This window comes from Myotis nattereri (assembly GCF_964212035.1).
Source record: "Myotis nattereri genome assembly, chromosome: 5".
Classification (NCBI taxonomy): domain Eukaryota; kingdom Metazoa; phylum Chordata; class Mammalia; order Chiroptera; family Vespertilionidae; genus Myotis; species Myotis nattereri.
The window spans coordinates 92,090,983-92,106,114 of NC_138080.1; the positions used below are offsets into that span (position 1 = coordinate 92,090,983).

General features: G+C 40.0%; 1 protein-coding gene across 4 annotated transcripts in view; it reads left to right on the forward strand.

Annotated features, from left to right (window-relative positions):
• The window catches only part of GRIA1 (glutamate ionotropic receptor AMPA type subunit 1), a 274,292-nt gene that overhangs the window by 209,239 nt on the left and 49,921 nt on the right, over positions 1-15,132 (forward strand). The gene's annotated exons all lie outside the window — the stretch shown is intronic.

Below are 15,132 nucleotides of genomic sequence, written 5' to 3' on the forward strand. Positions count from 1 at the left end.
TTTTTTACTTTATGACTAGCACTCTTCGTGTTTTGCTTAAAAAATCTTTGTCTATCTCAGAGTCACAAAGATACTCTTCTGTGATTTATTCTGAAATTTTACCTTTCACTTTTAGATCTGTCATATAGACATGTGCAGGGTAAAGGGTCAAGATTATTATTGTTATTGTTGTTGTTGTTATACATGGATATTCCATGTGCAACTAGCACCATTTATTAAGAAAGCCACTCTTCCTGGCCAGTGTTGCTCAGTGGTTGAGCATTGACCTATGAACCAGGAGGTCATGGTTAAATCCCTGGTCAGAGCACATGCTGGGGTTGTGGCCTTGATCCCCAGTAAGACGCATACAGGAGGCAGCCAATCAATGATTCTCTCTCATCATTTATGTTTCTATCTATCTCTCCCTTTTCCTTCCTCTCTGAACTCAATAAAAATACATTTTTTTAAAAAGAAAGCCATCCTTTTTCTCCACTACATGCCCCCTTTTCATACATCAGGTCACTACATGCATATAGGTCTGTCTTGGGACTATTGATTCTGTTGATATACTTGTCTATTCTTGCCCCATACCACTCTACCTTAATTAGTATAGCTTTAGAAAAAGTCTTGGTAACAAGTAACTAGGTGTCTGGGAAGCCTGCTCACAGGTGACGAAACAGGCTGGATGATTCTAATGGGTCGGGGTGTGTAGAAGGGATTCTATTTACACAGAGACTGGGACGAGATCAGGTCTGCAGTGTTTTCTAAATGACATAGTATGACTCTGTTGGAGCGCCAGGGTTGTTGTTTCCTCAAAGGCTAGAACAAATAGCTGAGAGCCTGTCAGTGATTTTCTGGACCATATTTCAAAACACCTAAAAGTGGTAGGTAAAGCTGAGGGCATTTCTGGGTAGAAAAGGTGTCCTTTAGCATTCAAACATGGAACAACACAAAACTCTAGAGCTGCCAGAGAAAGGCAGAGAGGAATTCTCTCCCATTTAAATTAATCTAAAAGAAGAAATTGTATGTCACATGACATAGAAGGTAGTGAGGAACAAGAAGGAATTCGTTGTGCATTCAAAACATGGTGGCTTTTATTGACTCTTAATTCCAATTCAATGTGTGGAGAAAGCTGTGGATTGCATTGTCATACCATAAGAGAGATGAACAAGTAAAAAAGGTAAAATTTTTTAAGGTAACATGTTTTATGCCAGTTGAGTCTAAGACCTAAGACTATTACTAAGTAATGGATTGCTGGGGCAGTTAAAGCAGGGGTATTGACTGAGTCATGAATCACCCATCTCTCTGCACATGATAAAAATAAAAGTAACTCTCACAAAAGGCAAACTCATCCATGGCCTTGAACCAAAGAGCAAAAACTGTTCTGTGCAGAATTTGGTTCCGTTTCATCTTTGAATTCTCCACCCATTTATGTCAACCATGGTGAAATGCTATGGCTTTGAAAAGGATAAAATAAGTAATACCCCCCTCGGTCATCGCAAAACAAAACCCTGCACACTCAATACATCAAAACTCTACTGGCAAAAATCGAACAATTCAATCATTTGTTGAAACCTCTAAAACACTCACATTTGTTTCAGTACTTCTGTAAACAATTCAATCAATCAATTTTACAAAATGTATGTGTTAGGACCTACAGTGGACTCAGGACATGGCAAAGTTCTTTAAAGTCTGGCTTCTACTTTTCTAGTCCTGTCTGTATTTCTCTATCTCTATGTCTCTGTCTCTACCTTTGCTATATCCTGGCATCTCTTATGTTCTGTTGCATTCCAAACTCCTGGACTGTTTGAATTTAGAGAGTCTATACCACCCCACCTCATTCTCCATAGACCAGCTCCAAAATCACTCTGTGGAGTCTCTCCTGCTCTCCTCTACTTCACCTGCTAGGACAGCTCTTGCCCTCAGAAACCCCATGTATTTTTTGTATATTTCTATTGTTTCTTAGGATATTGTCTGTGATTCTATAATTCCTCTCTTTTCTTCCCAACTAGAATGTGAGCTCCCTAAAAGCAGAGCCCAATTTTTACTCATCTCTATATCCATTTCCACTAGAGGTCCTGGTACAGAGCAGTCCCTCCCTAATATTCCATATGCCACTCATGGGGGTCCAGAGGTGTTATGAAGGTCCCCAATAAGAAACAAAAACATTTGCTGGGATGCCTTGTGCTCTGCCACACACAGGGTGAACAAGATAAGAGCAGAAGCTGAGGGAATCCACGACATAATTAGAGCAACAAAGTGGATCCAGTTGCAGGCACCAGGACCTTGGAGAGCTCCCCGTGAGTTGCACTGACTCTGGGTCCTGTTATCTGAACTCCCCTCTATGGTTCTTTTACTTGTCAGACCAATGAAATTTAGTGGAGCATATTTTTTGAGCCACTGATATAAACCATGTAAATTACTGTAGAAATCTTATATTGTGCTACTGCTATTTCATTACCTGATAAAGAGTTTTATTCATATGACACCAAATTATTTATTTTCTGTAATGGTCAATTAAAATAAAGTGATAATAGAAATGGACTTTACTCTGTGATAGAGCCATTCCTGGAAAGCTATATGAACAATTAAGTTCAAGCTAATTAAATTTGGATGTAACTGCATCGTGGGAGTATGGTATTTAAGTAAATCTGCTCTTTGATAAGGGTCTCCTCTGTACCTCGTGTACCAATTTTGATTTTCAAGGGTCACAGTGCCTGTATGAAGGGATTCATAAGAATCTGGAAAGACAAATGTTTTACAGCATTTCCCTTTGTCACATTACCTCTCTCAAGGGAAATCAAGTGAATGAAGCAGATTTGAGTTGCTTTTAAAGACTCAAGAAGTGAGTTCTTAGCAAATGGAACATTCAACTAAGACCTGATGGGCCTATGACCACTTCAGTAGCCATCACATTACCACAGTTGCTAATCATTGGGTCCTTTGTGTCAGCCTCTTCATTGGGGCAATTGTAGTTAAGTCAGATTCATTTCCCTGTGATTCCATTATTTTTTAACAGTTGAATGAGAGAAGAAAAACAATTGCCATTTCAATTATTTTTTCAACTATTAAAATCCTTTTTTTTAATCCTCCTTATCTTAGAGTAGTTCATATAAATTTGCCCCAAATTTTCTATCTAATCCTATACTAATTTTGAAAAATATATATGCAAAGATTCTCCCATAATGAATATCATTAGCCTGTAACAATGTACATAGCACAGTGCTGAAGATTAGTCGTGAGTACAACCTTTATTCAGTATTCAACAAATATCTTTTGCAGGCTCACTAAGTGCCTACCAAAGAAGTTAATGGCACGGTCCTTATTTGAAAAAAGAGATTGTGAAAGATGTGAACTTGCATTTATCAATAATTCACCATGAGCTATACATTATGTTAGAACTTACATGTTATCTCATTTAATGTACTTACCATTTAGTTAAGGAAGAATGAGGATGGATGACGATGATCATAGTAATAATGGTAACACTTGATTAATACTTACCATGTTTGTGACACTGTTGTAACTATTTTTGTATACATTATCTATTTAAGTCCTTAACAACTCTAAGTTATCTGTAACAACCCTGTGCCTATAAAGTAGGTATAATTACCCCTACTTTAGAAACAAACAACTGAGATTCAAAGAGTTGCTCGAGGTCACAAAGCTAATAAAGTAGAGAGCCCAGATTCAAATCAGGTCTGACTAGCTCCAAAGTGTGTGTTCTTAACTGTCTACTATGTTGTCTCCCTTATAAATCACTTAGAAATGCCAAGGTCTGCCATATTCTGACGTGACCTCCCTAGAAAGGCATCTTTTGTCCCATTTAAGCTGACTTCAGTATTCCCCAGTCTGTGCCTTTCTTCACTCCTTATTGGCTGTGGCTCTTCAAGTTCTTGTTCTTCACAGAGGAGGAAGGCACTGAGCTTGACATTGAAAAATGAATAGGACTTCCATGGTGGGGGGAGGAAAAGTTGGTTCAAGTGAGAATGGCAAGTTCACAAATCTAAAGAAGGAATAAATGTGGAGCATGTGCCCTAAAAGTGAAGCCACTGGAAACAATTTCTAGGGGTCTGGGGTGGGGAGGAAAGAAAGAGCCTGATCTATTCCTGCTCCTGCCTGTCTCTCCAACCTCAATTCAGAGCACTCCTCTACCCCCACCCCCCACCCCTCCACTGCTGCCACACTGGCCTTCTTTCGTTCCTGATGCACCTTGCATTGCCTTTTTAACTCAGGATTTTTGCTTTGCAGTTGTCTCCACATCAAAGTTTCCCACCTATGCCCCCAATTTCCTTAATGTTTACAACAGCAATTAAGTAAATTATGCTATTATGCACAAAATGGCCATCACCCATGCTGGAATGTAAGCTCCACAACAAGTTCCTTTATATGGAACATTCTCTCCACCAGAAGGCATCTGGCATCCAGCTCAGAGTAGATGCTCACAAAGTACATAGTACTGGTTGCATAAAAGGTTTCTCTTACCAAGGATTTCTCTAACAATCCTAGGAGCAGAGATTGTCCTTTATGGTTCACCAGAGTAATTGTGGAACTATTGAATAAGAAAGGAAAATTGCTACCCTAGCCAGTTTGACTCAGTAAATACAGTAGAGCATTAGCCTTCTGACTGAGGGTCCCAGATTTGATTTTGGTCAAGGTCACATTTGCTTCAGTTGCAGACTCTATCCCACCTGCATGCAGGTGGCAACCAACCGATATGTCTGTCTCACATCAATGTTTCTCTGTGTCTCTCCCCCTCCCTTCCGTTCTCTCTAAAAATAAATGGGAAAATATTCTTGGATGAGGATTAACAAGAAAGAAAGAGAAAGGAAGGAAGGAAGGAAGGAAGGAAGGAAGGAAGGAAGGAAGGAAGGAAGGAAGGGAGAGAGGGAGGGAGGGAGGGAGGGAGGGAGGGAGGGAGGGAGGGAGGGAGGAAGGAAGGATCCTAAGACATGGTAGTATGTAATCTCATAGTTATATCTGCTTCTAGCAGCCCAACCAGGTTGGGTATCAAACCCCTATCTTTAGCACAGCCCAGGTTCATTCTGCAACTCCAGTCAGTCCACGTTAGATTTAGTGAAATGCTCCACTCTAAGCCCTGTGCTATGCACAAGGGGAGGATACAGTGATAAGTGAGGCACAGTTCCCATCCTCAAGTCCACAGTTCAGTAACCAGTTCAGTAACCAGGAGATGTATACTATGTGTACTATGTGTGATGTGTACTACGTTAGAGGAAGAGCAGGATGTTATGAGAGCAAGGAGCTCGGACCAGATGAGGGGATAGGCTAGCAAAGGCTTCCTAGGAGAAGTTGTACTTAAGCTAAGAGTGTATTAGCCAAGTAAAAAGGCAAGGGAAGGGTGTTTCAGTTACTGTCAGTTGTCAGTAACTTGGATTTTTTTTTATTATTTGATTATTCTCACTTAACATGAGATCTATCCTCTTTAACAAAATTTTAGTATACAACACATTATTGTTGACTATAGATACAATGTTGTATAGGAAACCTCTAGAGCTTATTCATTTTATTTAACTGAAACTTTATGCCAGTTAATTAGTAACTTTCCATCCCACCCACCCCCAGCCCCTGGCGACCACCATTGGGAAGTTTAGAACAGGAGAACAATTTTATATGATTTACATTTTTAAAGTATTTCTCTCTGACTCAGTGGTTCTCGATGAGTGAATAATTTACAGTTTTGGTCCCCCAAGAGATATTTGATGGGGTCTGGAGACATTTTTGGCCGGCAAAACTGGGGTAGGTGGGCTACTGGAATCTAATGAGTACAGGCCAAGGATAATAACCATCCTACAATGGATAGGACATTCTCTCCCACAAAGAATTACCCATCCAAAATATCAATGGTTTTGAGGTTTAGAAACCCTTCAAGCTGTGGTGTACAAAACAGACTATTGCAGATTTAAAGAAGGGAAACTAGTTAGGAGGTTATTTCATTAGTCTAGGCAAGAAATGATGGGTTTAGTGTAGGGTGATAACTGTGGAGTTGGTAAAAAGTGGTCTGACACAGAATATATTCTGAAGGCAGAACTAATGGGATTTCTGATAGATTGGAAACAGGGTGTGAGGGATAGAGGGAAGTTAATGTTTTAGGTCTCAGTATCTAAAAGAACGATGATGCCATTTACTGAGGTGGGGAACATTTATAGAGGAACAGATGTGAAATGGAGAAAAATTAAGGGTTCCGTTTGAAACATGTTAGGTGTGAGATAACTATTAGACTTCCAAGAGGAAATACAGAACAGGCTCATGAGTCTGGAGGTAGAGGAGATGGTTCAGACTGGACTTCAACATTTTAGGAATCATGAACATACAGTATTTAAAGCCATGGGACTGGATGAGCTTACCTTGGGGATGAGTGTTGGTAGTGAAGAGGACCCCTGAGCATTCCAAGTCATGAAGAGCCGGCAGAAGGGACAGCCATTGAGGGAGGAGGAAAACCAGGAGAGGCTGGTGTCCAAGTGAAGAGAGGTATCACAGAGGATGGCATAAACCCGTGTGTGAAAGGCTGCCCTGGGATCAGGTAAGGAGAGAGTAGGAAACTGGACACAGGGTTGTGGCAAGAATTATGAGCTAATGGAAATCACTGTGTTTCATAAACTGGAACAGGGCTATAATATAAAGGGTTATTTCTATAATTCTTTCTATAAAATGTCTGACCTCCAATTTTCATCTCTTCTTATCAGAACTGCATATGTAGATGCTAGTATGTTATGCCCTTTGGCAATCACTGCCATAAGACAGCTGTTCTCAACCTGTGGGTCACGACCCCTTTGGCGGTCGAACGACCCTTTCACAGGGGTCGCCTAAGACCATCCTGCATATCAGATATTTACATTACAATTCATAACAGTAGCAACATTACAGTTATGAAGTAGCAACGAAAATAATTTTATGGTTGGGTCACAACATGAGGAACTGTATTTAAAGGGCCAGAATGTTGAGAAACACTGCCATAAGAGAAGAAAGGTAGCAGTAAGAAAACTGAAACTTTCAATTAAGATTCATAAACATCGAGTTTGGATAGAGAATCTGGGCAGAGGCAAGATTCTTTTGCATATAATCAAGATGTGATTAAACGTAGTGATTTCTAGTTGATATTTATCAAGGAGACAGGCTCAGCCTCCAGCCTTGTAATGATCTCTGTCGGTTTGGGGTTGCCTGAACCCAGAACTCATTTTAATGACATATCCCTGGATTCAAAGAAGCTTCATTCTTCTCTGGTCCTTTAGCTTTGAGAGTCTCATCCTGAGTTTTATCTTTAATGGTGCAAAGTGCAATTCCCTAGAGTCAGATCTGATCACACTTTTGAGTTTTCATAATTATCCAGGCCCTTCATACCTTTGAATAAGGATCTCCCATAGAAAAGAGAATGGACCCTTTCATCCTCATTAATCAAACTCTGTCTCCCTCTACAACTTTTCTCAGCTATTTGCCTAAAATATTCACCAAGGCTAGAACAAAATATATACACAGCCTCCTGACCCGGTTTTGAACCAAGAGAGGTAACCTTGGTTAGGGGTAGGCTTGAGCTAAGTATTGAGGATCATTAGGGAATGGTCTTCTCTTTGGCCTGATCTCTATGTAGGAGACCACATTATGGTAAGCAACGCATTGGGTTGGAAACCTCTGAAGTTTAGAGTAGGTAGATCTTCATTTGGGAGGATAGTGACTTATGGCGATCATGCAACATATTATCTTAATCATAATAATAATCACTACCACTGTTGATCCAGTATGTGTAAGAATTATCTCATTTAATCTCCCTAACAACCCTTTGAGTTAGCAATAATGACTATTTCATAATAAAAAATGAGGTTCAAATATGTTACATAAGTTGTCCAAGACCACACAATTAATGAGCGGCAAAGCTTGGAGGTCAAACTTCAGTTGATCTGACTCCAGAACCCAAGGGGTCAATTGCTATGTTATCCTTCCAAAGCAATACAGCAGATAAAACCTTCAGCTTAGGATGGGGGATTTGCCTTCTAAACCTAGCTCCAACATTAATTTTGAGGGTGACTTTGGGAAAAGCCATCTAATCTCTCTGAGCTTCAGCCTGGTTTCCCTCACCTGTAAACTAATCAGGATGACCTTGATGATCCCCAAGGTACTTTCTAGCACTTATGTCTCTGATTCTACCTCATGATGTCAGAAGTTTAAGTCCTCTCATTTGGAAGCAGTGTACTAATCTTCAAAGTACAGTAATCTATTATTGCATTTTTTCTTTGCAACAATTATGAGGCAGGCAAGCATTATTCCCTCTCTTGTGTTTTATATACAGATGGGGAAACAGACTTGAAATGAAATAGGTACCTTGTCCATGGTTAATGCAGCTGCTCCCCAGTCGACTGCTTTAATATACCAGGTATCCCTCCTCCTCCTTTATCTCAGGCATTTTTCTCCCTACTGGGTCCTACCCCATTTCTCATTTCCCAAAAAAATGTTCATTACTAATTTAAATGTTATGGCTAAAAAGCTAAAAGAATGGTGTACACAGGGGCCCCCACCCCTCCAGGGAACTGAACAGGTTGAACAACAGGAACAGGGAAGATCTAGCTCACCAGGAACAGAGACTCAGGCCAAGTGCCCATCCAGACAGGATGCAGGAGGAAACGGTGGACATCCCTGCAAGGTTGTAGATGTCACTGTGCAGGGCTGTGTCATAGCTGTTGCTACACCAGAAATTGTGGGGAAGTTCCTACTAGAATATTTGTTTTTCCTAGTGGTCCCCATCTCAGCAAATGCCACCATTCTCTTCTGAGATACCCCAACCAGAAACCTGGAAAATAAGGGTAGAGAAACAGGATAGCCTAGGGCTTAAAGGTCAACTCTTGATTCAGACTTGCTGTGTGTAGACACCTAAACTTGCCAAATTTTCAGCTTCTCCATACATAAAATGAAACTACATGCTACTTCCCTCATAGCATGAGGTGAGGAACAAATATAAACATTTTAGAATATCTGGCATGAAATAGTCACTCAAAAAATGGAGCCCTGCCCTATCCAGTTTGCCAGTGGATAGAGCATCAGCCTGTGGACTGAAGAGTCCTGGGTTCAATTTCTGGTTAAGTGCACATACTTCAGTTGCAGGTTTGATCCCCAGCCCTGGTCGGGCATGTGTAGGAGGCAACCAGTGATGTGTCTCAATGTGTCTCTCTCACATCAATTTCTCTTTCTCTCTTTCTCTCTCCTCTCTCTTTCTCTTTCTCTTTCTCTCTCTCTCTCTCTCTCTCTCTCTCTCTCTCTCTCTCTCTCTCTCTCTCCCTCTCCCCCCCTGCCCTCCCTGCTTCCTTGCACTCTTTCTAAAAATCAATGGAAAAATATCCTTGGGTGAGGATTAACAAAACAAAACAAAAATAAATAGGGAGCCCTCTCCTTCACCCTCTTAGCCAACCCATCTTCAAATGGAGATTCTACCTCCTAAATCTACTTAAATCTATTCACTTTTTGTCCACCCTTGCTGCTACCACGTACATGGTCCAAGTACTCATCACCTCTGATCTGGGCTCCTCAATATTGCTTTTTTTGTCTCCATGCCTCCATTCTCATTGCCACCTCACCCCGACCATCACCCATTCTATAGTGTGTTTTCACAAGATATGTGTATTGGCTCATGTCACCTCCTGCTTTCCATCCTTCATTGCTTTTCTGCAATGGACTCCTTGCAGTAATGCAGGACGCTGCATGGCCTCCCCAGCCTCATTTCCGACCACTCTCACCCTCCCCACCAAGGCTCCTATAATCCTCTGTTCTTTCTCCACTGGGAGACCATTTTTATCTTTTATTCCCACATCTTTAATTCCTGTTATTTTCTCTGCCTATAACACCTCTCCCTAGTGAATGCCTTCTTCAGGCCTCAGCTTAGAAGGTCCTTCCTCTGATAAGACTAAGAAGTATCATCAGCACAGGCCCATTACACAGAAGGTAGTTGGTAAATAGTTGTTGAATAAATGGCAATGAGTGACAGCATCAAAGCTGACTCAAGACTGACTCCTTAAATCCCTGCAGACTGAGGACAAACTGCATTCCCAGTCTGGGTCAGGGTTCAGCTTCAAGTTATGTCAGAACCCAGAGCTGTGAGATGTAAAATAACGCAAGCCCTTTCCTAACATTCCCACTAGGTCAAGAGCACACATGCAGAAAATAACAAGTGATTTTCTTGGCCCCCGGAGGTCAGACAGGTGCGCAAGACAAATGTCCTCCCCTCTAAATCTGCCCACCTCCATCCTCCTCCTCACAGGCTTTCCTTTCTCCCCTGAATCCAAATAGTGAGACATGTGACATCCCTTATGGGAAGAAGTTTTACCACATCTCTGGAAAATTCGTTTTTAATCTGCCTTAGCTTTATAAGCTTGAATTTTCATGACTGTTAATTAGAACTGTCTATTTAGTATATAAGTCACTGGGAGACATGGAATCACTTGTAAGAAAAAAAGGAGAGATTAAGAAATAACTTTGGCAATTTTCAGAGTGATTTATGAGGTATATTGTTGATGATCTTATTAATCTCTTTTTCAAGTATATGCTGATAGCTAATGTTCTCTATAATAAACTAGCATTGCACATGCAAATCCCTATTAATACACTTGTTTGGGAACACACAAGGGGATATAAGCAGAGAACAAATGTTTGGCATCTAAACTGAATTTCATTTTCAGTTTTGTGTTCAATCCAAGGAACATTTGCTGTGTGCCTAATACATTAGGGGTTGTGAATAAATCAAAGTTGAAATCTCACCCTTGCCCTCCAGTTGTCTGTAATCTACTACAGGGTGGAGGAGGACAACTCTAAAAACAGGTAGCCCATGAGGCTGAGAGAAGGGAGGCAGATGTGGAGGGTTGGGAGACCAGAACACAGTTGTAGACAATAAATGAGGTGGTGTCTGGAGCAAGCTTGTTTTCTGCTGCATCACCAACCCAGTGTTAGGCTCATAACAGCCTTTTATAGAGTTGGCACAGGGATGAAAGGACAGTTGGGTCCTAGTTCCAGCCATGTCACTTATAAAACCTATGGCCAATCACCATCTTTTCTGAATCTCAAGCTCTTCATCTATAAAATGGGAACTGTGGTAAAAACTTCTTCCCAGGGCTTTGTTGTTAAGAATCTGTGGTTGCCATGAATTCTGTCCATCGAATATACTCAGCTCTCTTCCTCTTTTTCCCAAGATAGTATTGCTTGTCCCTTTCCATATTGATACTAGGTGCTGTCATTTTATTTCATCTGGTTGATAAAATATAAACAGAAATGACATGTGTCACTACTGAGAAGAAGTTTTAAGAGCCAGTATGCAACTGGGGATGTTCCAGGTGACAGCTGCTTTGTCAGTCTTGACCCCAAAGGGAGAATAAAGAGAAAATAGCCCCAACCAATCTGTAAATGTGGCATAAGCAAGAAATATACCTGAAAAGAAGACAAGTGTTGCTAAGGCTGTGGAGAAATTGGAACCCTTGTACACTGTTTGTGGGAATGCAAAATGGTGTAGCTACTATAGAAAATAGTATGGAGGATTCTCAAAAAATTAAAAATGAAATGATCATGTAATCTAGCTATCCTATTCTTGTATATTTATCCAAAAGAATTGAAGTCAGGATCTACATTAACATTCCCGTGCTCATTGCCGTGCTATCCACAATAGCCAAGATACGTAACAATCTAGATAGCCATCATGGATAAGTGGATACAGAAAGTGTGGCATTTACATGTAATGGAATATTATTCAGCCTTTAGAAAGAAGGAAATTCTGCAATATGCAACCACATGGGTGAACCTTGAAGATATTATGGTAATCAATGGGCATTAAGTTTCAGTTAAGCAAGAGGGATAAGTTCCAGAGATAAGATGTACAACATTGTGGCTATAGTTAACAATACTGTATTGTACACTTAATTTGTTAAGAGGGTAGGTCTCATGTTAGGGGTTCTTGTCATAACAAAACAACATATTAAAAAAGAAAGAAACATGCCTGATGGTTTTAAGCAAACATTTGGGACTCTTTTGTTATCCCAGCATATAGAATTTTTTTAAAGATATTTTTATTGATTTCAGAGAGAAAGAGAGAGGGAGAGATAGAAACATTAATAATGAGAGAGAATCATTGATTGGTTGCCTCCTGTAGGCCCCACACTGGGCATGTGCCCTGACTGGGAATTGAATAGTGACGTCCTGGTTCATAGAAAATAGTGTGGAGGATCAACCACTGAGCACATTTGACCAGGCATAGAATTTAATAAAGAGAAAACAAACTCTCATACAACCTAGAGTTTAAATAAATATAATACCTAGTAAAGGGACAAAAAAAAAGGTGCTGCCTTGGAAGAGATTGCACCAGGCTGAACGGGTTGGAAAATCTTCTTGGAAACGATGTCATCTGAAATAAACTTTGAATTCAGGAAGAATATCTAAGGATATACATGGAGAAGCAAGAAGATAAGAGGTGTTCACAAATGAAAGCATTTGAATGGTCAGGGAAGGGAATGTGGCCAGAGCAGTGAATGACTAATAAAAACAACAGTGAAAAAAATGTACCATGGAATAGGCACTCACTATTTGCCAGTCTCTGTCCTATATGACTTACATGTATTTATTCTTCACAACATCTCTTTATTAGTTTTCCATTGCTGCTATAAGAAAACTTAGCAGCTTAAAGCAACACAGATTTATTATGTTAGAGTTCTATGGGTCAAAAGTTCAATATGAGTCTAACAGGGCTGTATTCCTTTCTGGGGGTTCATGGGAAGAATCCATTTTCTTTCGCATTCAGATTGTTGGCGGATTTGAATTCCTGTGGTGATAGGACTCGGATCCTTGTTTCCTTGCTGGCTTTCAGCTAAGGGCTCTCCCCAGCTTTCTCATTCCTTGGCTTATGGCCCTCTTCCTCTATCGTCAGAGCTAGAAATGGAGGCCCAAGTCCCTCTCACACTTTGAATATCTCCCGGCTCTTCTTCTTCTGTCTTATCTCACTGACCAACTTTCTTCTACTTTTTAGAAAAAAATCTACTGGATAATCACTCTGTTCTGGTCCCTGTCCTTAATTCTATCAGAAAAGTTTATTTTGCCATGTAATGTAACATACTCCCAGGTTCTAGGAATTAAGGCATGGATGTCTTCGGGGGACCAACTTTTTGCCTACCACTTCCCATTTTGTAGGTGAGAAAACTAAAGCTTAGTGTGATTAAGTAATTTGTCCAAAATCACCCTCTAGTTCTTGGCAGAACGACCAAGCAGCCTGATACCAAAGCCTTTACTCCTAACTACTGACTTCATCCAACAAACATAAACAGGAAAAGTGGATGACCAGGCTAGAACAGAACAATGGGTTAGGGATTTACTGCAGCCATCCTCAACTGTCAGAGATGACTCAAAGGAATATTATACAGTGATTTCCACTTATATTTTAGTTTTCTATTGCTATATTAACAAATTACCACAAACGTACTATTTTAAAGCAATACCCACATGTCACCTTACAGTTCTGCCTAAATTTGTGACATCAGTCTTTTACAACATTTTTTAAATATGTTTTTATTGATTTTTAGAGAGAGAAAGGGAGAGGGCTAAAAACACAGAAACACTGATGAGAGAGAAACATCATCAATCAGCTGCCTCCTGTATACCCACTACTGGGGATGGAACCCACAACCCAGGCATGTGCCCTGATCAGGAATTGAAACAGTGACCTCTTGGTTCATGGATCTATCCTCAACCACTGAGCCATACCAGCTGGGAAACAATATTTTTAAAGACAGTTTATTATTTTAACTTTATGCAGTAATTTACTCTATGACAACCACTTTGCAGAGCAAAGATTCAGAGGGAACCGACTATGTAGGAATTATGGCTATATTTGAAATACAAGTGTCTCAAAATGGGTGCTGTTAAAGTTTTTGAAATCAGTGTATTAACTCATAGAATAAATGACTCCTCATACAATTACGTTTTTGCTAATAGTTAGCTTAAGAAACATTTTCCTGTATAGAAAGCTCAGGAAAAAAAGCATTGCAAGTTGCTTACTTATGGAGTTTCATACTTACTCAACAAATATTGAGAATGCATTAGATCAGTGATGGCGAACCTATGACATGCGTGTCAGAGGTGACACGCGAACTCATTTTTTTGGTTGATTTTTCTTTGTTAAATGGCATTTAAATATATAAAATAAATGTCAAAAATATAAATCTTTGTTTTACTATGGTTGCAAAGATCAAAAAATTTCTATATGTGACATGGCACCAGAGTCAAGTTAGGGTTTTTCAAAATGCTGACACGCCAAGCTCAAAAGGTTCGCCGTCACTGCATTAGATTCTAGGGAATTATGAAGAAATCTAAAATTCCTTAATGATAAGTTACTGTAGTAGTAACCATGAAAAACAGCAGAATAAGGAGTGGTATTGATGGGGAAAATAGGTAAGTGCAGAGAAATAAGGTAGAAAGAAGCAGCCAGGTAGGCTTCTCAGAGGAGGTGGCACTGGAGGTATATTTTGATCATTAAATCCAGGGTTCATGCCCTGGCTTCAGACACTCTGCTTGATCTTGTTCCTGCCTCAATCTCTAGATTCACCCTATGCTATCAATGACCTTGAACGCACGAAGCCTCTTCCTGCCCCAGAACTTTGCTCTTCCTGTTTCCTGTCTAGAACGTTGCTCCTCCAGATTCTTTACACATCTAGATCATTCTCAACCTTCAGCTCTCAGCTTAAACATCACCCTCTCTTCTCTGTCCACGCCAATCCTTTCCCACCCTCTTCCTGACTCCTTGCCACTCACCAAGTCAGTAATGAAAGAATAATAATACTTAATGGCTAGTATGAGGAGATATTGCTATTATCTTGATTTTATAAATAAGTGAGCTAAAAATTAGAGAGTCTAAGCCACTTTTCCAAGGTCACACAGCCGGTAAGAGAAGCTGGGATTTGAACCCAGGTTGCAGGATTTCACAGTCCATAATTTTAACCATTATGTTCTAGGTTTTCTACATATTATAATAAATATTATATGTATTCATTTAGAAAATCAAAAAATAGAAGAAGATGGACAAGAAATCAAGCCCATAATCCAGCCAGCTAGATGACTTCTATATCTTAGCTTATATACTTCCAGACATTTATCTCTGCCAAATTTGTGTTTTTAAATGGG